Source organism: Schistocerca nitens, chromosome 5 (genome assembly GCF_023898315.1).
Source record: "Schistocerca nitens isolate TAMUIC-IGC-003100 chromosome 5, iqSchNite1.1, whole genome shotgun sequence".
Classification (NCBI taxonomy): Eukaryota; Metazoa; Arthropoda; class Insecta; order Orthoptera; family Acrididae; genus Schistocerca; species Schistocerca nitens.
Window position 1 is genome coordinate 349,624,054 of NC_064618.1, and position 24,811 is coordinate 349,648,864.

Genomic DNA, 24,811 nt, shown 5'->3' on the forward strand with positions numbered 1-24,811 from the left:
GATGACCTCAGATGTTAAGTGCCATAATGCTTAGAGCCATTTGAACCATCATGGAACATGCCAGTTTGAGCCTCCATAGTTCCACGAAGTTCCGATAGTTGGCGGCGCTATACGTAACTCCGAAATTGCATCTGTAACGTAGATGCTTTCCAGGCACACCGCTGTCACTCAGGTTTTTTTTTTTTGCCGGAAAATCACAGCATCGCAGATATTCGTAGATGTTTGCAGAATGTCTACGGGTTAGAGGCATCTGTCATCATCGCAGCAAGATCGCGCAGATCTACCTGTGCTGGCTGCCCGCACACAGCTGTGATTCCTGCAATGTTGGAACGTGCGGACACACTCATTCGAGTTGATTGATGGATCACTATTAAACACCTCGCTGCTCAACTGGATATCTCTGTTGGTAATACTGACACACCTGTTGGGTTCTCACAGGCGTGTGCCCGCTGCGTTCCTTACCCCCTTAACAGAAGACCGTAAACAGCAACGAAGGCCTTCTATGCGGAATTGCTTGGGCGTTACATAGCTGATCGTGACAATTCTTGTCAAACATCATCACAGGTGATGAAACACGGATTCATCACTTCGAACTGGAAACAAAATGACAATCTATGGAGCTGCGCGACAACACCTGTCTTCTGAAGAAAAAGTTCAAAGCTGCACGCCCAGCCGGTAAAATCAAGTCGACGGTCTTCCGGGACTCTGAAGTGGTTATTCTATTTGATGTCCTCCACCGTGGTGCGATCACCTCTGAAGTGTATTGTGCTATTCTCAGGAAACTGAAGAAACAGTTTCAGCTTATTCGTCGCCACAAAAATGCAAACGAACTTCTTCTTCTCCATGACAAAGCAAAGTATCACACAAGTCTGTGCATCCGATAGAATCTCATAAAACTTCACTGGACTGTTCTCCCTCATGCAGCCTGCAGCCCGGATCTTGCAACTTCCGACTTCCATCTGTTTGGTTCAGTGAAGGATGCATTTCGCTGGAAGCAGTACGTGGTTGTTGGGGAGGTTATTGACACAGCAAGACGTCGGCTCGGCGTCGACCAATAGAGCGGTCGACTTCGTAGTAAGGTGGCCTAAGGCCGCCGCATTAAATGAAAAAAAAAAAAAAAATCGTTCAAATGGCTCTGAGCACTATGAGACTTAACTTCTGAGGTCATCAGTCCCCTGCAACTGAGAACTATTTAAACCTAACTAACCTAAGGACACATCTGGAACCGCGCGACCGCTACGGTGGCAGGTTCGAATCCTGCTTCGGGCATGGATGTGTGTGATGTCCTTAGTTTAGTTAGGTTTAAGTAGTTCTAAGTTCTAAGGGACTGATGACCTGAGATGTTAAGTCCCATAGTGCTCAGAGCCATTTGAACCATTTTGAACCTAAGGACACATTAAATGCAGATTATGTTGAAAAATAGGGTTTTGTAGCCAGGAGAGTGGGGACTAATATGGTGTACTGGAATGCTGAATAAAAACAACCTGCTTTCAAAAGAAAGTGTTGAGTTGCCTACTGAAAGCACTCTCTACTTATTAAATACAATTTTGTATCATAGCCGGCCGCCTTGGCTGAGCGGTTCTAGGCGCTTGAGTCCGGAACCGCGCTGCTGCTACGGTCGCAGGTTAGAATCCTGCCTCGGGCATAGATGTTTGTGATGTCCTTAGGTTAGCTAGGTTTAAGTAGTTCTAAGTCTAGGGGACTGATTATCGCAGATGTTAAGTCCCACAGTGCTTAGAGCCATTTGAACCATTATTTTTATCATGTTACTGACAAAAATCACACTTTCGATGATATGTTCTACAGATTCTGCAGAATATGCATTACATTGTAAGAAGACAGGCACTGTTTGTGCTTGATGGAGCTCCAGTATATTTTAGTCGCAGTGTACGAGATGTACTGCCTTATGACTACCACGACCATGTTAGGTATGTGAAAACCAGTTCCTTGGGCAGTGCTTTCGCAGCGCATTTGTCTTTCCGTAATAAGTAAAAAGATCAGTTCTGGACACATGGCATTTTGCGCCTGATTTCGTGGGAACAACTCACACCAAATGTTTTCCAGACATTCATTATATTCCAAAGGGTCGTTCCTGTTTCAAAGTGTGGTACCTCTTGTCGTCACTGCATTGGATACTGTGGACAAGTTTTGAATGTAGCTCACGGCATTGGAGCCTAGTTTAGGTATCAGGAACCATTCTCCATCGTGATTACTTCCTTTGCAGGCCATATTCTGGTGATGACTGTACCTGTGCCGCGCGGGATTAGCCGAGCGGTCTCAGGCGCTGCAGTCATGGACTGTGTGGCTGGTCCCGGCGGAGGTTCGAGTCCTCCCTCGGGCATGGGTGTGTGTGTTTGTCCTTAGGATAAGTTAGGTTAAGTAGTGTGTAAGCTTAGGGACTGATGATCTTAGCAGTTAAGTCCCATAAAATATCACACACATTTGAACTTTTTTTGAACTGTACCTGTTGCGGGCAAAATTCGTTCTGTTTCTTTCGCGTTGGTCGTTAACGCCTTATACGAATCGATAACGCAGACGGATACTGTTTACAGACAGTGGATTCCAAAAAGGGGGACTGTGGTGTTTTCGGATGTTGACGAGGCAAGTAAAAGGATTAACTGGAAACAAAAGTGATGAGAACAGAAAACGAAGGCAAAACAAGTGAGGAACATCGAAGGTAAGTGTACTTGGTATATTAGAAGCAGTCGTTGAATAGAAAAAAGTGCAGGAGCCACAATGGACAAAAATAAACAATGTGTTTACAGTATAGCATGACTTATACATGAAGGAGAAGAATGGTGACTCTCCTCCCGTACATTGAGAATAAAACGTAACTTCAGTTACAGTTAGTTATTTGCTATCGTAAATCGTCATCTCACACTATCCACTGATAAACAAAATGTTGTAATTTTAAATATACCTAAGTATTCATAAACTGTGCTACCGTAATTACGATATTGCCAGTACACACTATTGATATACAACCAACACTGATACACAATCACTTACACATATTTCAAACACCACTGGTTTCGTCAGTTTCCACTTCAGTACGCTCTTGCGTTGTTGCTTTCTTGTTCCGTATTGATACCCTGATTTCTGCCGCGCAAGAAATGATTAACTTCATTAAATCCCTGTACAGTGTCTCCATACAAAAATTTACTGTCGAACTACAAGAGGAAGAGTAAAGAGTTTTAATGACGTAAAGTGATAAGGAGGCAGTGATTTACACAGTTGAACGTATCTGTATTGACTCTGCAGATAAAACGTTTAATCGCAGGGAGTGTCTTTTGATAAGAGCTCAAAATATATTTCACAGTGTTGTGATTTGTCCTTTTGGCGAGTCATTCGTGCTCCCTCTGTTAATAATTTCCATGATACGCCGAGAAGCAGCTGAAGTAAAGGCCAGTTTCACTGAGTCCTGAGCCCGCATCTCGTGGTCGTGCGGTAGCGTTCTCGCTTCCCACGCCCGGGTTCCCGGGTTCGATTCCCGGCGGGGTCAGGGATTTTCTCTGCCTCGTGATGGCTGGGTGTTGTGTGCTGTCCTTAGGTTAGTTAGGTTTAAGTAGTTCTAAGTTCTAGGGGACTGATGACCATAGATGTTAAGTCCCATAGTGCTCCGAGCCATTTTTGAACTGAGTCCTGACGTCGTAACACTTTTCACGTTAACACTGCTACCTCTTAACTTCCTTGTCATCCAGTGCGATGGTTTTGACGCTGAGAAACAAAAGAAGTTACGTAGATTAGCACACGGAGACGCCACCGACGTTCGTAGTCATAGAATTTCCCTCCGTGTCTATCACGTTTTGTGGTCTTCGCCGGCCGGAGTGGCCGTGCGGTTCTAGACGCTACAGTCTGGAGCCGAGCGACCGCTACGGTCGCAGGTTCGAATCCTGCCTCGGGCATGGATTTGTGTGATGTCCTTAGGTTAGTTTAGTTTAATTAGTTCTAAGTTATAGTCAACTGATGACCTCAGAAGTTAAGTCGCATAGTGCTCAGAGCCATTTGAACCATTTTTGTGGTCTTCTATCCGTCACTAGCGCCTCCGATCGTATGGCGATTCCTGCCAGTTTTGTACACAGCTGACCGCTTCCAGTGCTTTAACCTCGCATCAACCATCTACAGTTCTACCTGCACCACTCGACCCAAGAGTCTGCGGGTTATTTTTGATGACTTCCCCTTTTCACGGGCACTGATTCTGTGACTACGAACGTTGGGATCGGCACCGTATGCTAATCTACACTGTATGTGAGACTGCTAACCTCCTGAAGATGTTGCTTTAACGCTGTGAAGCCAGTCGTGAATAAATCATTACCTAACAGCTATTTGCGGTTTTATGCGAGTTCAATTTATCATGAATTTCCACTGATGTGACTGTCCATATTATGAAGTTCGTTCTCATCTCACTTCCAGTTACTGCACACATTACGCACGCTATTCACACAGTTTCGTGACACTATGCACAGTACGCGTACTATCGGTTGACGTTAGGACCATTTTGTGTACCGCAGCTTTACATTTGGTAGCTTGAAGAACGGCGTCAGCACTCTCTTTAAGAAGCGAAATGTTGAGCTCAGAAAGAGGATGAAGTGTTAGTATTATACATGTACAGCTTTGACAACAAGTTTTTCAGAAAAGAAAAAAATGGGAAAAATTATTGTAAATTTTTATGTGGAATGAGAGATGTTTTGTTATCGTTATTATTTTTATTTGTGTTACATTTCTAGCAAACCCCTACTCTGTGTTGTCTAAGTTCACTGCATGAAACATATTACTTAACAGGTACTTTGTAACTGCTTCTTAAATAGTTTTGTTTTAGAAGTTTCTTTAACCTCCTTTGACACTATATTGCACTATTTTATTTTTTGGTAGAAAATACTGTTTTGAGTTTTACGTTTGTTCTTTCAGGGAAACGTAAGTTTAGTCTACATCTTGTTCCATGGTCATGGACAGAGCTGTTTGTGCAGTAATTATCAGCATTATTTTTGATGCGTTAAACGGATTGGTATATGTACTCAGACGGGGCAATTAAAATCCTCAATGTTTTGAATGGATCTTTACAATGAGCTTCGCTGCTTTTTTGGATATTATTCTTATGGATCTTTACTGCAGTTTGAAAATGGTGTTTGTAGGCCTGTTATGTATATGTACGTGAACAAAAAATTGAGAACATTTCAGAAACCCCTTTACGGACCAAGCTTTTCGTGGCTTCCCATGGTAGTTGTGCAGTGTTAAGACAATTCGTACACCTTATCGCGCAGCGCTTTAACTTGCGTGGCTGCTTGGTGAGTCCGATCCGTATCGAATTCGCGTGGCAGTTTAACAGATGATTTTAGGCAGATGCAGACGCTCGTTTTGTCAATTGCAGGGCTGGTTCCCAAATTACATCTCAGAAAATCTGACGCACAAACAGCACACTGAACAAACTTTACAGGCGCTGCAGTCTGGAACCGCAAGACCGCTACGGTCGCAGGTTCGAATCCTGCCTCGGGCATGGATGTTTGTGATGTCCTTAGGTTAGTTAGGTTTAACTAGTTCTAAGTTCTAGGGGACTAATGACCTCAGCAGTTGAGTCCCATAGTGCTCAGAGCCATTTGAACCATTTTTGAACAAACTTTACACGACTCTCAAAATCCACTTCATAACTGGAAATCAGGGAGCAGAAGGTTGTCCTACATTCTTAACAAACAGGGAAGAAGTTCGAATACAGGGAAGAAGTTTGAATCTCTCTATGGTCGTGTGAAGTGTGTATGTGAGACTTTCAGAATTTACTCAGGGATACCTTCTGAATATTTTGCTATAAATGCCCCTTCTCTTCGCCGGCTGGCTACAGTTATTCCATTTCGTGTGGTTTCGAGCCCAATTAAGAGGGAGTGCTGAAAAGTAATGCCTCTGAGATTTTTTACTCTATTCTCGCAATCGGTTGAGGTATTACATGTCATGCATATTACTCGGTCGAAGCGGAAAGCTTCGCTGACTCGAGTTGCAACCCTCTGACGCTGGAGACTCCCATTTGAGGCCTGTGACTGTGTCGGTGTGTAACGTAACCATGTCGGTGCATGAGAGACAGTGTGCCTTAATCGATTTTCTAAGCGCAGAAAACGTGCCTCCAACTGAAATCCATAGGAGAATGAAAGCTGTGTACGGTGGTGATTATATCGACATCAGTATTGTGCGACGTTGGGTTGCTCGCGCTCGTAAGGCCGGTATTACACTATCAAATTTCTTTGTCCAATATCTTTGTCCAATATCTTTGTCAAAGATATTTGATAGTGTAATAGGGATCTTTGACAAATGTCGTCCAATATTTGATCAAATCTAGGCCGAGGCCGTATATTTGATCAAAGAAATCGCTTGTCTTCTGTTCACTGCAATGCGATATGTTACCACGCGGAGCGCTAGCATCGCTGCAGCGTTCTGTCGTCTGTAGTGTTTTTATAACCATTGCCGGTAAATACAATTGGTGTGTGCCGACAACTACAGAATTAATAGAGATGTCTGAAGCTGATGAGGCGCTTTACAACGTGAGGCACCCTGAATACAAAAATAGATTAAGAAGATTGGAGACCTAACCTGACCTGACCTAACCTAACATAACCCTCTCCTTTAGCAAGGAATCGGAGTGTTATAGTGAGCCTGTCTTCTGAAGATGTAGCAGTTCTTAAGTGAAAATTGTGCTTTGTGATATGAGGATACACTTCATTGAGCACATACAGAAATGTATGCTCATCCATTCTTAAGTAATTGATGTACGACTTGACGTCTTCCACTGTAAGCTCACGTAACAAGTTTTGTTGAATGCTTTTATCGAGTCGTCGTAAAACCCACGGCTTCACCCAGATTATATTAGTTTTTCGTTCCATAGATCCGTGCTGAGGAGATCCTCGTGGATGTGGAACATGTCGATTTTTTTAAGCTGAATAAAAATACTAATAGTATGAATAAATACAATACATCATTTGTTTCTATTAAAAATTTCGCCAATGGAGTAGAAGGAGTTGGCCAGTAGTAAGTCTTTCAGGCTCCTTTTAAACTGATCTTTATTTCTAACTAAATTTTTTATGTTTCCTGGCAAATTATTGAAGATGAGTGTTCCTGAGTAGTGGACCCCTTTTTGAACTAAAGTAAGTGCTTTTAAGTCCTTGTGCAGATCATTTTTGTTCCTGGTATTGTATGTATGAACTGAGTTGTTTGTTGGAAAAAGAGATATATTATTTACGACAAATTTTATTAAGAAGTAAATATACTGAGAGGCAGTAGTTAGTATACCCAGTTCTTTGAAGAGGTTTCTGCAGGAGGTCCGTGAATTTACTCCACAAATAATACGTTTTACACGCTTTTGGACCTTGAAAACTTTTGTTTGACTTCAAGATTTACCCCAAAATATTATCCCATATGACATTATGGAATGAAAGTAGGCAAAGTATGCAAGCTTTTTCATTTTTATGTTGCCTATGTCTGCTAACACTCGAATTGCAAATACAGATTTGTTAAGGCGTTTCTGCAGTTCTGTGGTGTGCTCCTACTAACTGAATTTATTATCGTAATCCCAGGACTTTTAAGACTGTCAACCTCGTATGTATGGTTCCATCCCCCCCCCCCCCCACTTCTTTTTCGCATGTGCACACAATGCAATTGGAGTACGTAGAACTGCTGCGGTTAATAACAAGTTGTTGTCAGCCATCTTGAACTTTGACGAAAAATTTGATGACAGTGTAATACCCCTTGTAGCGCTACGTCAAAGATCTTTGTCAAATATATTGGACGGAATATTGGATCACATCTTTGATCAAATCTTTGACAAAGAAATTTGATAGTGTAATACCGGCCTAAAGAAGAGAGCAACAATGGAGTTCCGCCACGAAGGATAACAGAGCCAAAAGAGCCAAGACCATGTCATCAGCAGCGCCAACTCATGCTCACAGTGTTCTGAGGTGTCCAATGTGTGATGCATCTGGAACTGATGCCTAGAGACACCACCATAAACTCTGGAAGGTACTGCGAGACCCTCAAAAAACCGAAAGCAGGAGTTCGTACAATACGTCCACACGTGGAGCCCCTCTCCTTAAGCATGACAATGTCAGGCCACAGACAATCACTGAGACATCTGCAGCAACCCATCTCGTTGGTTTCGCTGTCATCGGTCATCCTCCACACAGTCTCGACTTGGCTGCATTCGATTTTCATCTGTTTCCATAACTTAAATAACACCTTCGAGGACTTTACTTTGATAGTGACGCGGCTCCGTAAACAACGCCTAACATTGTACAGTGACCGTATCAACAAGCTGGTCTCTCGGTGGGAGAAATGTGTTCATCGCCAGGGTGATGACGTTGGGAAATAAATATGTAGACATGAAAAGTAAAGATGCAGAATGGTGATAACATTGTTTTTATTTAAAAAGCTTAGAGTTTTCGCATTAAAATTTCGTAATTACTTTTCAGTACGCCCTCCTAGCTCTGTATCTGTATTGCAGTGAAAATAGTGCACAACAGTTCAAATGTCGGCGATATGTGGTGTGTGTCTTGTTTTGATTCGTTCACGGTACCTTTTGTTGCCCATTTTAATCTTCGCCATGAAGTCTGGACGCTCGGCTCTGTCTTAGGCTTGTTTGTCCGTCAGCGTTAGTTGTGCGTTAACAGCGATACACAGCTATATAGACAGGCTTGCTGATTAAGGGTTGGCCTGTATGCACCTCCTGTCGGGATTCACCGACTGTAACAGAACATCGGCACAACGCAGCTAACGTGAGCTGTGTAAGTAGGCTGTTTAGGTTTTTATGTTGGTGACGCCACGTAGCGCTCTGTATGAAAATCACTGACTGTGCTCTGTGCAGTCTGTGGCTGGTTGGCATTGTTGGAATATTCGCTATTGTAGTGTTGGGCAGTTGGATGTGAACAGCACGTAGCGTTGGGCAGTTGGTGAGCCGCCAGCAGTGGTGGATGTGGAGAGAGAGATGTCAGAGTTTAGAGAGGTTACTAAAGCGGACGATCTGGACAAGTGTCCGCCAGAAAAAGGAAATTTGTAAAGATGGTTGTCATGAATTGATAGATATATATGATTGTTTTGAACATTATTAAGGTAAATACATTGTTTGTCCTTATCAAAATCTTTCATTTGCTAACTATGCGTATCAGTAGTTAGTGCCTTCAGTAGTTAGAGTCTTTTATTTAGCTGGCAGTATTGGCGCTCGCTGTATTGCAGTAGTTCGAGTAACGAAGATTTTTGTAAGGTGATTCATGAAAAGTATAGGTTATTGTTAGTCAGGGCCATTCTTTTGTAAGGATTATTGAAAGTCAGATTGCGTTGCGCTAAAAATATTCTGTCAGTTTAGTGATGATCAGAATAAGTAAAGAGAAAACTGTTTGAGTTCGTTGAGTTATGCTCAGCTGTTTAAAAATCAAATAACGTAGTAGTTTACCAGCACAGCCATTCACAATTATTCAAGGGGATGTTTCATAGCTGTTCTCGCAGCGACGGCAACCACGTCACAGCACAGAGTTTAGTCCGAGGGTTGTTGCATTACTCTGTGTTTCGTGTTGTACATTTTGGTTATTGCATTTTACAGGATTCTTAAATTTTGGGAAGGTATTTTCACAAAAGCAAGGGTGATCGCGGTAAAAAACAGAATAAATCGTAATCACATTATTACTCTGTAACGAGCCACCGGAGAATGTGACTCCATGATTCCAGAATACTCAGACGGTATCCCTGAAAAAACTCCGAAAATTTGTCGGTGGAGTTCTGGTTCACCCTGTGTATATAGTTGTGAAAGGGAGAGAAACCATCTTAAGAGAAGAGGTATTTCAAAGGCATTTCGCCGGCCGGAGTGGACGAGCGGTTAAAGGCGCTACAGTCTGGAACCGCACGACCACTACGGTCGCAGGTTCGAATCCTGCCTCGGGCATGGATGTGTGTGATGTCCTTAGGTTAGTCCCATAGTGCTCAGAGCCATTTTTTTGAAAGGCATTTCTCGGAATACCAGTCTCAATCAGCCAATGTTAGTCATCGTTCATCATTCGTATTCACGACGCAGTGTCTAACCCGCGATTTTTTTAGAATGTGGGGACCTATTATGAGACTGACGCCACAGATAACACGTTTATACAAACAGTTGTTTAATGGCAGTCGGTACTGTTACCTCTTCTACATACCGACTATCTACATTGCAAGATACTCGAACAGACGACAGTTAAAGACTCATTAGTATGAGTTATTAAAAGCCTCCGGCATCCTATTTACATAATAACCACTGATGTCTGTGACACGGATGCGGGCGGTGCACTGAAGATTGTGACTTGACGCATGAGCTGCGACGCTGATGTTCCGTGACAGTTGTTGATGAAATTGTGCACGCAAGCTCGTGGGACTGTAGCGTGCACAGTGTGTTCTGTTTACGTCTTTGACATTTTGCTGGCCGCTGAATGAATATGTCTTCGAGCATCTTATGAGTGAAGATCGTTTGGAGCGAGCAACGATTTGGTTATCGAGAGCCTGAGCGCGGAAGAAGTCTTTCTTCTCCTCGTCGCTTCTCAGTTTATACCTGAGACCAACCTGTAAGCACAAGGTCTGTCTGCGTAGCTAAGTTGTCAGCATGTCTCACTGCCGTGCGGAGGACCCGTGTTCGTATTCCCGGTACTGCCAAAGATTATAGCTGGGTGTCAGACTGTGATCAGATTTCCGAAATAATCATCCCATAAAATTCAGCATTGTAACGGGATTAAGACAAGAGAGTGAGGCGGCAGGAAGGGGTACACTGCCGTTCCTGGAATGTGAGAGTTATTACATATCAGACTTTCCATACTGTTGACCAGTAGTCTGGGTTTGCTGATGCGATGGGAAATACTGTTATTTCCTGCAGTGTTCCTCTACGTTCGTGAGGAGTTCTAATTTAGAGTTTCTTCGTAATTAGTTTTCTTGCTATCCAACAGAATTTTCTCGATCGTTCTGGTTTTTTTCCCCACAGGTTCAGATTTTTAATTTTCAGTGACAACCTACATGAATATTTCTTGTGACTAATTCGTTGGATGCAATAAATAATGTGTAATGCCCGTCAGATTTATTTTCTGTGTGACTAAACGTTCTCAGCCTCACTAAAACAGCTATAACAAAAATTGCAACTTTGAATCTTGCCTCTTCTTGGATAAATTTCTGCGAACGCCACTCTATTACGTGGTCAGTGCTTACAGGTTGGTCTCAGGTATAAACTGGTAGTCACCAGATGTGAAAAGGATAAAATTAGTTTTTTTTAATCAGGTAAATGGGAAAACTTATTAGTGGAAATGGTAGATAATTACGGCGATTTCAAAAAGTGGTCCTTTAACCCTGTTGCGCAGTGCAGGTATTTCACCTTATGACTGATACATGTTATTTAAATTCTGCTGCACATAATAAAGAAGAAGAACTGGGAGCATTTCAGATGTTACGATACAGGAGGATAACAAAATTTATATGGGTAGATAAGAAACGTAATGAGAAGTATTTGGCGGCAAAGGAGCGAAAAACAATGCGGGGGAAATGTTCATTACAACAGGAATGAGCTTGGTAGGTTAAATGATAATACATCTGAGGCTCATTAATCAGTCAATGGAGGTTCAATAAAGATGAAAACGTTTGGGGGGGGCGGGGGGGGGGTGACGACGATTTTTATTGGCGTGTTTAGTACAGGTTACTGTGTGGTACGGGAAGTCCAGGCTTAGCACTGCACCGCCTCTGCACTAGTCTTACGTTTGCCTCGTCCGAAGGAAAGCCTTGACAATGGTTAGAGTGTTGCTCGTAGCACAGTGCTCTATTTATAGTGTGAAACGACGTGTAGGTCGGGAAAGTACAATACTGGCAGGTGTTGTTTGGTCAGCCCCTCTGCTGCCAGCTGGCTTAAGTGGCGGTGCAAAGGCAATCGTATCACTCGGAAATAGTACACCCCAACTTCCAGATCCCTGCTTGTTCGTTTGTCTGTTTCACTTTCGTCTCTGTTCCTCTCATTTTCTTTCTTTTGAGTCGAACTCGATACCGAAAATGATGAAATGTCACGTTAACAAATCAGTCGGTCTTTTGTTGTTTGTTATTCGCTGACAGAGCGTCTGTAGCAAAGTGAAATGATGACGAGAAGTATCTTGCGTATTTATCTCATCAGACAACAGCGTAGAAAAACATTGGTTATTAAAGAGAGAAAGGAACAAACTGGCTTGGAAGGGGATATAACACAATGACTCTTTTGTTAGTCATGAACAAAGTTATAGAGCGGAGCAGTGGGTAAGAATTACCACTTTGTCCCAGATTCATAGACTTCAAGAAAGTTTTCTTACTCAGTTTCGACATAATCTGTACCATGCGTTCTTCAGAAATAAAATTGGAACTTTGTTAGTGCACTCATGACACGGCATACAGCACTTTTACAGCTTTCATTATACACTACTGGCCATTAAAATTGCTGCACCACGAAGATAACGTGCTACAGACGCGACAACTAACCGACAGGAAGAAGATTCTGTGATACGTAAATGATTAGCTTTTCAGAGCATTCACAGAAGGTTGGCGCCGGTGGCGACACCTACAACGTGCTGACATGAGAAAAGTTTCCAACCGATTTCTCATACACAAACAGCAGTTGACCGGCGTTGCCTGGTGAAACGTTGTTGTGATGCCTCGTGTAAGGAGGAGAAATGCATACCATCACGTTTCTTTTGATAAAAGTCGGATTGCAGCCTATCGCGATTGCGCTTTATCGTATCGCGACATTGCTGCTCGCGTTGGTCGAGATCCAATGACTGTTAGCAGGATATGGAATTGGTGGGTTCAGGAGGGTAATATGGAACGCCGTGCTGGATCTCAACGGCCTCGTATCACTAGCAGTCGAGATGACAGGCATCTTATCCCCATGGCTGTAACGGATCGTGCAGCCACGTCGCGATCCCTGAGTCAACAGATGGGGACGTTTGCAAGACAACAACCATCTGCACGAACAGTTCGACGACGTTTGCAGCAGCATGGACTATGAGCTCGGAGACCATGGCTGCGGTTACCCTTGACGCTGCATCACAGACAGGAGCGCTTTCGATGGTGTACTCAACGACGAACCTGGGCGCTCGAATAGCAAAACATCATTTTCTCGGACGAATCCAGGTTCTGTTTACAGCATCATGATGGTCGAATCCGTGTTTGGCGACATCGCGGTGAACGCATATTGGAAGCGTGTATTCGTCATCGTCATACTGGCGTATCACCCGGCGTGATGGTAAGGGGTGCCATTGGTTACACGTCTCGGTTACCTCTTGTTCGCACTGACGTCACTTTGAACAGTGGACGTTACATTTCAGATGTGCTACGACCCGTGGCTCTACCCTTCATTCGATCCCTGCAAAACCCTTCATTTCAGCAGGCACGACCGCATGTTGCAGATCCTGCACGGGCCTTTCTGGATACAGAAAATGTGCCCTGGCCAGCACATTCTCCAGATCTCTCACCAACTGAAAACGTCTGGTCAATGGTGGTCGAGCAACTGGCTTGTCACAATACGCCAGTCACTACTCTTGATGAACTGTGGTATCGTGTTGAAGCTGCATGGGCAGCTGTACCTGTACACGCCATCCAAGCTCTGTTTGACTCAATGCCCAGGCGTATCAAGGCCGTTATTACGGCCAGAGGTGGTTATTCTGGGTCCTGATTTCTCAGGATCTATGCACCCAAATTGCGTGAAAATGTAATCACATGTCAGTTCTAGTATAATATATTTGTCCAATGAATACCCGTTTATCATTTGCAATTATTCTTGGTGTAGCAATTTTAATGGACAGTAGTGTACTTCATCACGATGGTGAGAAATTTAGAACTGAAATTGTAGCTAGCCAAGAAGATTCCGTATCAGCAAAATTGTTTTCACCAGTGCTAGAGGAAGTTTGTTGTTGTCTCTGTTAGGTTCTTCAGTGCGAAGAGAAGTTACATGCAGCGTTGCACGCTAGTCCATCCTCTGCAAGCGTCTTGACCTCTGCATAACTACTGCAACCTGCATCTCTTTGATTCTGATTATTGTATTCAACGTCAGCCTCCCTCTACGATCCCTTCTGTTTGTCAAGGTGTGCCACAAATTTCTTTTTTCCCCAGTTCGGTTAAGTATCTCCTCATTAGTTACGCAATCTACCCATGTAATCTTCATCATTCTTTTGTAGCACCACATTCCAAAATTTCAAAACCTCCCAAAGCTACGCTTCATATAAATACCTTCAGACAAGACTTAATATGGCGGGTATTCAATAAGTAACGCGACGGATTTATTTTTCTCCGCGAATTTCAGTTGAAAAAATGCAGAATTTGTCGTGGGTCATCGTGCAGTATTCCTGCTTCAGCCCCTTTAGTTTCATGAAGTTTCAGTGGGTGGCGTCGCTATACGTAGCCTTCAAAATGACGCCTATAACGGAGGTGCATTCCAAGCAGACTGCTTGGTGGTCCGTTCCAAGCAGAGAGCTCTGAGTTTCTTTTCGCAGAAAACCAAAGCTTCGCAGATATTCAGATGCGCTTGCAGTGAATAAAAACACGGTGAATTGTTGGGGGGATGCGTCTGTCATCATCGCAACGAGGTCGTGCAAAACTGTCAGACTTCCGCGTGCAGGCCGTGGAACGTGCGGACACTCTCATTCGAGGCGATCGACGGATCACTGTAAAATACTTCGCTGAACAACTGGACGTCTCTGTTGGTAGTGCTGACACACTCGACCACCAGTTGGGGTACTCAAAGGTGTGTGCCGCTGGGTTCTTCGCCGCCTAGCGGAAGCCATGAAGAGCTACCAAGAACTATCTGTGTGGAATTGCTTGGGCGTTACTACGCTGATTCTGACAATATTTTATCGAACTTCGTCACAGGCGATGGAACATGTTCATCGCTTCGAACCGGTAACAAACGGCTATTCGCATCACCTATCTCCCGAAGAAAAAGTTCAAAGCCACACCCTCAGCTGTCATGGCGAAGGTCTGAATGGGTTATTCTATTTGATGATCTGCATCATTTTGTAACGACCAACTCTGAAGTGTATTGTGCTATACTCAGGAAATTGAAGAAATGACTTCAGCGTTAACGTCGCCACAAAAAAAAGCAAACCAACTTTTCCTTCTCCACGACAGCGCAACGCCTCACACACGCCTGCGCACCCTGAAGGAACGCACAGAACTGCAGTGGACTCTTCTTCCTCATCCGCCCTGCAGCCCGGATCAAGCGCCTTCCGACTTCCATGAGTTCGGTCCAATGAAGGATGCACTTCGCGGGAAGCAGAATGTTGTAGCTTCGTTCTTAATTTGCTTCTTACTAAATTCTTTACCAGGCAGTTAACTCTGGTTGTCCACATTCCGCTGCGATTATCTTGCTTTCAAACGTGCGACCTTGATCAAACAACGAATCTCTCATACGTGTGTACGTAGTCAACCAAACCTTGTTTTCCGTAAACCGACTTTCCAATGTCATTTGTGGTTACGAAATAAACACTCCAGCGTCGTTGCGGGTTTAGATGCTAAAGTTCAGCTCCCACAACTGATTTTCACCCCATGCGAAAGCTACACCGCATTTTGAGTTGCCGTTCGGTTCTCAAGCAGTTACTTGCTTTTAGAATTTTTGTTAATGTGGAACACGTGATTTCGTGTAGAGTGTTGGAAACGCCGTGGTATTACGCTAACCGAAGAGTTCATTTCCGTATTTGATTGAAGAACAGCACATTTTATCTTGATTCGATAAAAGATGAGAAAAATATCGAAATGTTTGTTGAAACAACAAAATCGAACTGTTTGACAATAACGATATCTTATATAGCTAGCTGATCTGTAAACAGCTATACTCAGTTACTCTTTTAGTGGCTCATGACCAAGCATTCGCTGTGTGTGTGCAGTAATAGGAATGTAACTTTATTCATTCCGAAGTTTTCTGGTTATTACGAGTCCCAAAATGTCGAAATACAATAATGTTCCACCAGTCATTTTCGCACTCTTTCCCACAATGTTCATGGCCTAGATGGATGTAATAAAACAGGTTCGCACGCGCTAATTGGCGTAAGATTTTTAAACTGGCGTTTATCTTGTAATAAATATGCAACCAGTCGCTTTTTTACGATTTATTTTAGGGGTGCGGAGCATACGGTTTACAGAAGACCTGAAGAAAACAGTTTTATGTTGGTTCGCGTGGCATGAGGTATTGTTAATGGTAACGTCACTGGTATGCTTGTTATTGTGAGTGGAGATTATGTCAAGCAAGTTAATTCCTGAGTGGTCTGTTGTTCAACTGTGAATTTAATATTTGGGTGCATCATTTCATCTACTAGGTAATTCTTCTTTTGGACCATTGAAAAGTATTATTGTGTCACCTAGATATCTTTTATAATACAGAATTTTGTCAGTAAATTGTGGGTGTGTTAAGAAGAAATTTTGTTCCAGATCGATTTATAAATATGTTAGCAAGCAAGCCTGCAAAGCTGCTACCCATTGCCAGACCATTGTTCTGCATGTAAAATCTGCCATTGAATGAAAAATAGTTATGTGAGAGGACTAATGCAGGCAACATCATGAGTTCATAAATATCTGCATTGCTAAGCTTTTTGTATTTCATTAGATTTTTTTGCATTATTGTGGGAGTGTCTTTCCAGGGGATATCGTTATCCACAATGGATATACTGACATTTTTAAACATGTCTTCTTGCAGCAGGCCACTGTGGTCGAGCGGTTCTAGGCGCTTCAGTCTGGAACAGCGCGACCGCTACGGTCGTACGTTCGAATCCTGCCTCGGGTATGGATGTGTGTGATGCCCATAGGTTAGTTAGGTTTAAGTAGTTCTAAGTTCTAGGGGACTGATGACCTCCGCTGTTAAGTCCCATAGTGCTCAGAGCCATTTGAACCATTTTTTTTTTCTTCTTGAACAACAGCCTCCTCTCCCTCTTCTTGCTTCAGAGTTCACTGACTTCCATAAGGTAATCAACCTATCTCTTTAGCAAAAAATTGCCGTAACGAAATCGTAACAGCGTATTTACAAACGTTCTTGTCAAACAACTGATTATAGTTGTAGGCTGCTGTAGATTATCATAAGTAAGCGTAGAGTTCGGCAGTTTACCTAGCAGCGTTGGCCAGTTAAGGTCGTACTCGTGTTATCTTTACATTAAGTGTGTTGCATTTATAAAGGGCCGGGTAATCTATGGAACATTTTTGTTCTATATAGTTATTGTTAGAAGATCCAAAGAAGAGCGGCGCGTTTCGTCACAGGGTTATTTGGTAAGCGTGATAATGTTACGGAGATGTTTAGCAAGCTCAAGTGGCAGACTCTGCAAGAGAGGCGCACTGCATCGCGGTGTAGCTTGCTGTCCAGGTATCGAGAGGGTGCGTTTCTGGATGAGGTATCGAATATATTGCTTCCCCCTACTTATACATCCCGAGGAGATCACGAATGTAAAATTAGAGATTCGAGCGCGGACGGAGGCTTTCCGGTAGTCGTTCTTCCCACGAACCATACGCGACTGGAACAGGAAAGGGAGGTAATGACAGTGGCACGTAAGGTGCCCTCCGCCACACACCGTTGGGTGGCTTGCGGAGTATAAATGTAGATGTAGATGTATCCTCATATATGTTACTTAAAAACAGTATTTATAGTAAAATTGAAACTGTTACTGTTTAATTCAGGTTTTACTAGAAAACTGATAATTTGAAACAGAGGGATATTGTATTAAAAGTAAAGAAAACAATACATGGTTATCATAGATCGTTAGCAAACGCATCTTCCTGAACAAAAAGGTAAAACAAAAAAAGTGCAAAATAAAAATATATCAGATATAGCTTCAGTACTTCGTCGAACTTACATAAAAGACGTTTCCGTTGTATACAAACAAATTTCGCATTTATCAATAATAAAAGAAAACTATTGACTTTGGTCATGATGAAGAACGTTCTATTGAGTACAAAATAACCACAAAAATAGTATATATTTGTTATGTTTGTGCGTGTACTTGCAACAGAAGTAATTGCTTTGGTTACAGTAAGGATATAAAATACACAATGGACTAACACCGAATGATGTGCTCTACTAATTATGTGAAAAAAAAGAAAGAAAGAAAAGAGAGAGAGAGAGAAGCCGTCGGCTCTCAGTTTCTGTTTTACACATCTGTATATGTTTTTTTTTTCCTTCCGGTGCTACGAATACTACCGGTAATGCTACCATTTACTACGTCATTTATGTAGTGTACCAAAACCACCGAGCCACGCGGGATTAGCTGAGCGGTCTGAGGCGCTGCAGTCATGGACTGTGCGGCTGGTCCCGGCGGAGGTTTGAGTCCTCCCTCGGGCATGGGTTTGTGTGCTTGTCCTTAGGATAATTTAGGTTAAGTAGTGTGTATGCTTAGGGACTAATGACCTTAGCAGTTAAGTCCCATAAGATTTCACACACATTTAAAAAAAAAAAAAAAAGAAAACCGGACCGTAATTTCGGTAGAGTGCATCTCCGCAACTGATTGTCGGAATACCTATATTTGATCGAGCGACAGTGAAATTCGGTTTCCGAAATTCGATTTTCTTCTTCGGCAAGTCGTCACCCGGCGTCATAGCGGGACACCGTGACGCGGCCGCAGACAACGCCTACGAGGGCTCGCCCGTGACGTCACAGGCCACTCGTGCCCGCGCTGTGCGGTGCCGGTACGCAGCCGGTGGTAACCGGTGAGAAGGCGGCCTTCAGCGGCAGCTTGAGGCAGGTCAGCGACTCACGGGGGAGCACACCGCACGCAGCTTCCGTCAACACAGCAGCCAGTAGGCCAGCGGCGAGCGAAGCTGCGGCTGCGACCGCTTCGGCGGCCGGCCGGACTGACAGGTATCGATTGCCTGCGCGTCTGTCGCTTGACAGACAATACATTTAGCTGCGTCCTTCAAAGTTCGGTGCACACGAGCGGGGGCGCATATGTGACGCTGCAGCCGTCCCGCTGCTTGACCTTTGTTATTGTGGGCATATGTGCTGCGCTTCTATTTGTAGAATCTACGAGTGTTAGTACATGGACTACAGAAATCGCACTCAGTTTAATTGAGCATTCAGAACACATTTAGTCGCTTGATCTTTTAAGAAGTACGATTTATTGTAACGCTTTCGTCCAATACTCCCAAGTAGTGTAATTATTGCTTCTGATCTGTGTACGTGTTTGCTACGTAAATAATAATAATAAAGACTAATCATACTTTTGAGGGCCGGCCGAAGTGGCCGTGCGGTTAAAGGCGCTGCAGTCTGGAACCGCAAGACCGCTACGGTCGCAGGTTCGAATCCTGCCTCGGGCATGGATGTTTGTGATGTCCTTAGGTTAGTTAGGTTTAACTAGTTCTAAGTTCTAGGGGACTAATGACCTCAGCAGTTGAGTCCCATAGTACTCAGAGCCATTTGAGCCATACTTTTGAGAATAGTTACTTAATGAGCCCATTGTTAAGTTCAAAATGGTTCAAATGGCCCTGAGCACTATGGGACTTAACATATTAGGTCATCAGTCCCCTAGAACTTAGCACTACTTAAACCTAACTAACCTAGGGACATCATACACATCCATGCCCGAGGCAGGATTCGAACCTGCGACCGTAGCAGTCCCGCGGTTCCGGACTGCAGCGCCTAGAATCTCACGGTCACCACGGCCGGCCATTGTTAAGTCATTACATTTTTTTTAAAGGGGTCTTTCTGAGTGCCTCCTCGGAGAACGGCCTTGTCATTTCATCGGTCGTAAGTTGTGGGCCCGCACCCCCTCCCCCCCCCCCCCCTTAAACGTTCCCTAGGCCTAATGTGACCGCCCCGTTGTCAATCTGTCTGCCAGCAATTTGTTCTTTTCCAATGTCTTCCCATTTAGGTCTGCCTGAGAGTTAGACAAGTCACATACGCAGAATGTGACTGTGTAATTACTTCGAAATAAATTCGCTGAATGTGAATAACTTCGCTTCAGCTGCGGTAGGTATAGATCTACTACCTATTGCTGACAAAATTGGTGCCGCAACGGAACTCGAAACCGGATTTCCCGCTCATCGCAACCGGCTGCCTTAACTATTAGGCTATCCGTGCACGCTTCACGGACCGGTTTCGAATCCCGCTCCGTCACGAACGTTCATACGTCACCAATAAGTTATACATCTACACTGAAGCGCCAAAGAAACTGGTACAGACATGTGTATTAGAATACAGAGATATATAAACAGGTAGAATACGGCGCTGTGGTCGGCAACGCCTATATAAGACGACAAGTGTCTGGCGCACTACTGCTAAAATGACAGGTTGTTAAGAGTTCAGTGACTTTGAACGTGGAGTTATAGTCGGCGCACGAGCGGTGGGACACAGCATCTCCGAGGTAGCGATGAAGTGGGTATTTTCCCGTACGACTATTTCAGAAGTGTACCGTGAATATCAGGAATCCAGTAAAACATCAAATCTCAGACATCGCTGGGGCTGGAAAAAGATCCTGCAAGATCGGGACAGATGACGACTGAAGAGAATCGTTCAACGTGACAGAAGTGTAGCCCTTCCACAAACTGTTGCAATTCAAACAATCATTATCGATCTGGGCTTTCGTAGCCGAAGGCCAACTAGTGTATCTTTGATGACTGCACGACACAAAGCTTTACGCCTCGCCTGGGCCCTTCAACACCGACATTGGACTCTTGATGACTGGAAACATGTTGTCTGGTCGGAGGAGTCTGGTTTGAAATTGTATCGAGCGGATGGACTTGCACGGGTATGGAGACAACCTCATGAATCCATGGACTCTCCATGTCAGCAGGGGACTGTTAAAGCTGGTGGAGGCACCGTAATGGTGAGGGGCGTGTGCACTTGGAGTGATATTGGACCCCTAATACGTCTAGATACGATTCTGACAGGCGACACGTACGTAAGCATCCTGTCTCATCGCCTGCATCCATTCATGTCCGTTGTGCATTCCGACAGACTTGGGCAATTCCAGCAGCACAGTGCGACACCCCACATGTCCACAACCGCTACAGAACAGTTTCAGGAACTCTTCTGCGTTTAAACATTTCCGCTGGCCACCAAACTCCCAAGACAAGATCATTATTGAGAATATCTGGGATGCCTTGCGACGTGCTGTCCAGAATAGATCTCCACCCTCAAGTATTCTTAAGGATTTATGGACTGCCCTGCAGGATTCATGGTGTCATTTTCCTGTAGCAGTACTTCAGACATTGCCAAGTGATTCGCTTTCAGCGTTTTTATTGCGAAGTAACGGCGGACGTCTGCCTGTCGTCAACAAAGTCTGTTCATCCATGTACAGGGTGGTCCATTGATCGTGACCGGGCCAAATATATCACGAAATAAGCGTAAAACGAAAAAACTACAAAGAACGAAACTTGTCAAGCTTGAAGGGGGAAACCAGATGGCGCTATCGTTGGCCCGCTAGATGGCGCTACCAGAGGTCAAACGGATATCAGCTGCGTTTTTTAAAATAGGAACCCCCAATTTTTATTACATATATTGGTGTAGTACGTAAAGAAATATGAATGTTTTAGTTGGACCACTTTTTTCGTTTTGTGATAGATGGATCACGATAGCAAATATCCTTCAACTTTCCCCACAGAAAGAAACCCGGGGACGTCAGATCCGGTAAACGTGCGGGCCATGGTATGGTGCTTCGACGACCAATCCACCTGTCATGAAATATGCTATTCAATACTGCTTCAACCGCACGCGAGCTATGTGCCGGACATCCATCATGTTGGAAGTACATCGCCATTCTGTTGTGCAGTGAAACATCGGTAGAGCATTGCGTAGGAAATCAGCATACATTGCACCATTTAGTTGCCATCGATAAAATGGGGGCCAATTATCCTTCCTCCCATAATGCCGCACCATACATTAACCCGCCAAGGTCGCTGATGTTCCACTTTTCGCAGCCATCGTGGATTTTTCGTTGCCCAGTAGTGCATATTATGCCGGTTTACGTTACCGCTGTTGGTGAATGACACGTGCAAAAAATCTGTCATCGTCCCGTAATTTCTCTTATGACCAGTGGAAGAACTGTACACGACGTTCAAAGTCGTCGCCATGCAATTCCTGGTGCATAGAAAAATCGATGTTGATGTAGCATTCTCAACACCGACGTTTTTGAGATTCCCGATTCTCGCGCAATTTGTCTGCTGCTGATGTACGAATTAGCCGCGACAGCAGCTAAAACACCTACTTGGGCATCATCATTTGCTGCAGGTGGTGGTTGACGTTTTTCATGTGGCTGAACACTTCCTGTTTCCTTAAATAACATAACTATCCGGCGAACGGTCCGGACACTTGGATGATGTCGTCCAGGATACCGAGCACATACATAGCACACGCCCGTTGGGCATTTTGGTCACGATAGCCATACATCAACACGATATCGACTTTTTCCGCAGTTGGTAAATGGTCCATTTTAATACGGGTAATGTATCACGAAGCAAATACCGTCCGCACTGGCGGAATGTTACGTGATACCACGTACTTATACGTTTGTGACTATTGCAGCGCCATCTATTACAAAGCGAAAAAAGTGGTCCAACTGAAACATTCATATTTCTTTACGTACTACACTAATATGTAATAAAAATTGGGGGTTCCTACTTAAATAAAACGCAGTTGATATCCGTTTGACCTATGGCAGCGCCATTTAGTGGACCAGCCATAGCGCCATCTGGTTTCCCCCTTCAAGCTGGACGAGTTCCGTCTTTGTAGTTTTTTCGTTTGATACTTATTTCGTGAGATATTTGGCCCGGTCACTATCAATGGACCATGTAAATAATACATACTGAGGCGGGCAAAAATCGATAACGTCACAGGTCTCGATTCTTCACAGTCTCATTTTTTTTGTTGCGTGAATACAGAGTATAGCTGTGAGCGTTTGGTGATGAATGTAGGAGACAATGGTATAGGGATGTCGTCAGTGTGACATATGGAAGTTTGGATCGGTTTGGGAGGCGTGCACGGTAAGCGGGAAATCCGTGTGTGAGTACGGTCCAGCAACAATTTTTATATGTCGCCAATGGGGAGTAAATTTTTATGTGTCCAGTTGGTTGGCAACGGCCTTGCCGCAGTGGATACACCGGTTCCCGTGAGATCACCGAAGTTAAGCGCTGTCGGGCGCGGTCGGCACTTGGATGGGTGACCATCCAGGCCGCCATGCGCTGTTGCCATTTTTCGGGGTGCACTCAGCCTCGTGATGCCAATTGAGAATAATCACGTAGATGTAGATGTAATTCATTTATATGGATGACAGCGTGCGACCGCATCGAACTGCGCGTATGAATGAGCTCTTGCTACTTGAGGATGTTCAGCGAATGGACTAGTTTGCCCTTCTTCGAGCACGTGTGGGATGTATTCGGGAAAAGTATTGCAGCACATCCACATGCATCGACGACCATCTATCAGGTGTCTACTGTGCTGGTGGAGGAATGGAACTCCCTACTACAAGAGCGCCTTTCAACCCTGTGGTCAACATGGGAGCCCGTTGCAGATCTGTAGTCCTTCGTCATCTCACATCCTATTAAGAAGTAAGTCTCACCTTTTATTACGTCCAGGGGACCATCATAAATCGTAGTGCCTTCAGTGTAATAGTAGCGGCTTCGGTCAAGAATACCATCTTACGACCGGGAGAGCGGTGTGCTGACCCCACGCCCCTCTTATCTGCATCCTCCACCGAGGATGACACGGCGGTCGGATGGTGCCGGTAGGCCACTAGTGGCCTGACGACGGAGTGCTTTTGAATGTCCAGTAGGTAGCAACAGCTGAAGCCAAGTTATTCGCAGCGAGCGAATTTATTTCGAGTAAAGAATATTTCCGCATGATCCAGAACTTCACTGACTTAGGGACTACGCTAAAGGCAGTAATGGATATTTAAGCTATAACTGGCACTATCTCGACGTCATACATTAGTATTGTCTAAAAATCATCTTGCAGTGCAACAGGTATCTCCAATAAGGCTGTTGCTGTTCTCAACTCCCTTGTTACAGTTTGACCATCATTGTGTGTATAACGTTGTATTACATTTTTCATGGTGTAAAAGGCATCGTCTGAGAATCTGAGACGGAATCGAGATATTCCCTTTTACAGCTTACCCACTACAGAGATGGAACACGTTTGGAATCGAGAACCGCTTCGTGCGGACCCGTAAATTATCTTGTTCCAGCTACGCACGAAGCTCTCCCAGCTATCTACTGAGCCCTGTTTTAAAGTTGAAATTCACTACCAGAGGCAGAGATGGAAGACACTGTAAGAATGCTGTAAAAATATGAAGCTCTGTCAAGGTCCGCGTGAAGAAAAATAGTATTTACTGGCTTTTGCTTTGAAATACGCCAAGCGCCCTCCTATGAAAAGCACAATGCCTGAATTTAACGAATAGTGAGCAAATGTTACGCAATATTACTTCGAATTGTTTTTGTTGTCATGTCCCGTTTTGTAAATAGTGTGTTCGTGTTCTGCGTTACTAGATGGCAGAAGGTACGTGCCGCGGCACATTATTTATTCTGGTCATTCTGTAAATCCAGCTGACACCCGCGAAGAGGCATTGCAAGTGGTGCAACTCGCGCCGCCTCTTATCGATCGGCTTTCCTAACATCTCCCGCTTGCAGCTGCTGTGGTTCTACGCACAGAGTTCCTAAGCTGACCTCGATGCTCTGCTGCGTCACTTTTGTGGGTATAACGAAACGGGGGAGAAAGTTATAAATGCCGTTAATAAAGGTGAAAAGCGTCTCCGTAAGGAAACGATACCTAACCCGTCTCTCTGGTTGCTAAATACATTATTAGATACGAGTTCTACATTGGCACTAGCTCGTTTCCATGATTACGGTCTAGATAATCGAC

General features: G+C 44.1%; 1 pseudogene; it reads left to right on the forward strand.

Moving 5' to 3' along the window:
* Positions 1-23,027: 23,027 nt before the first annotated feature.
* Positions 23,028-23,145, forward strand: LOC126261061 (5S ribosomal RNA; annotated as a pseudogene).
* The last annotated feature ends 1,666 nt before the right edge of the window (positions 23,146-24,811 follow it).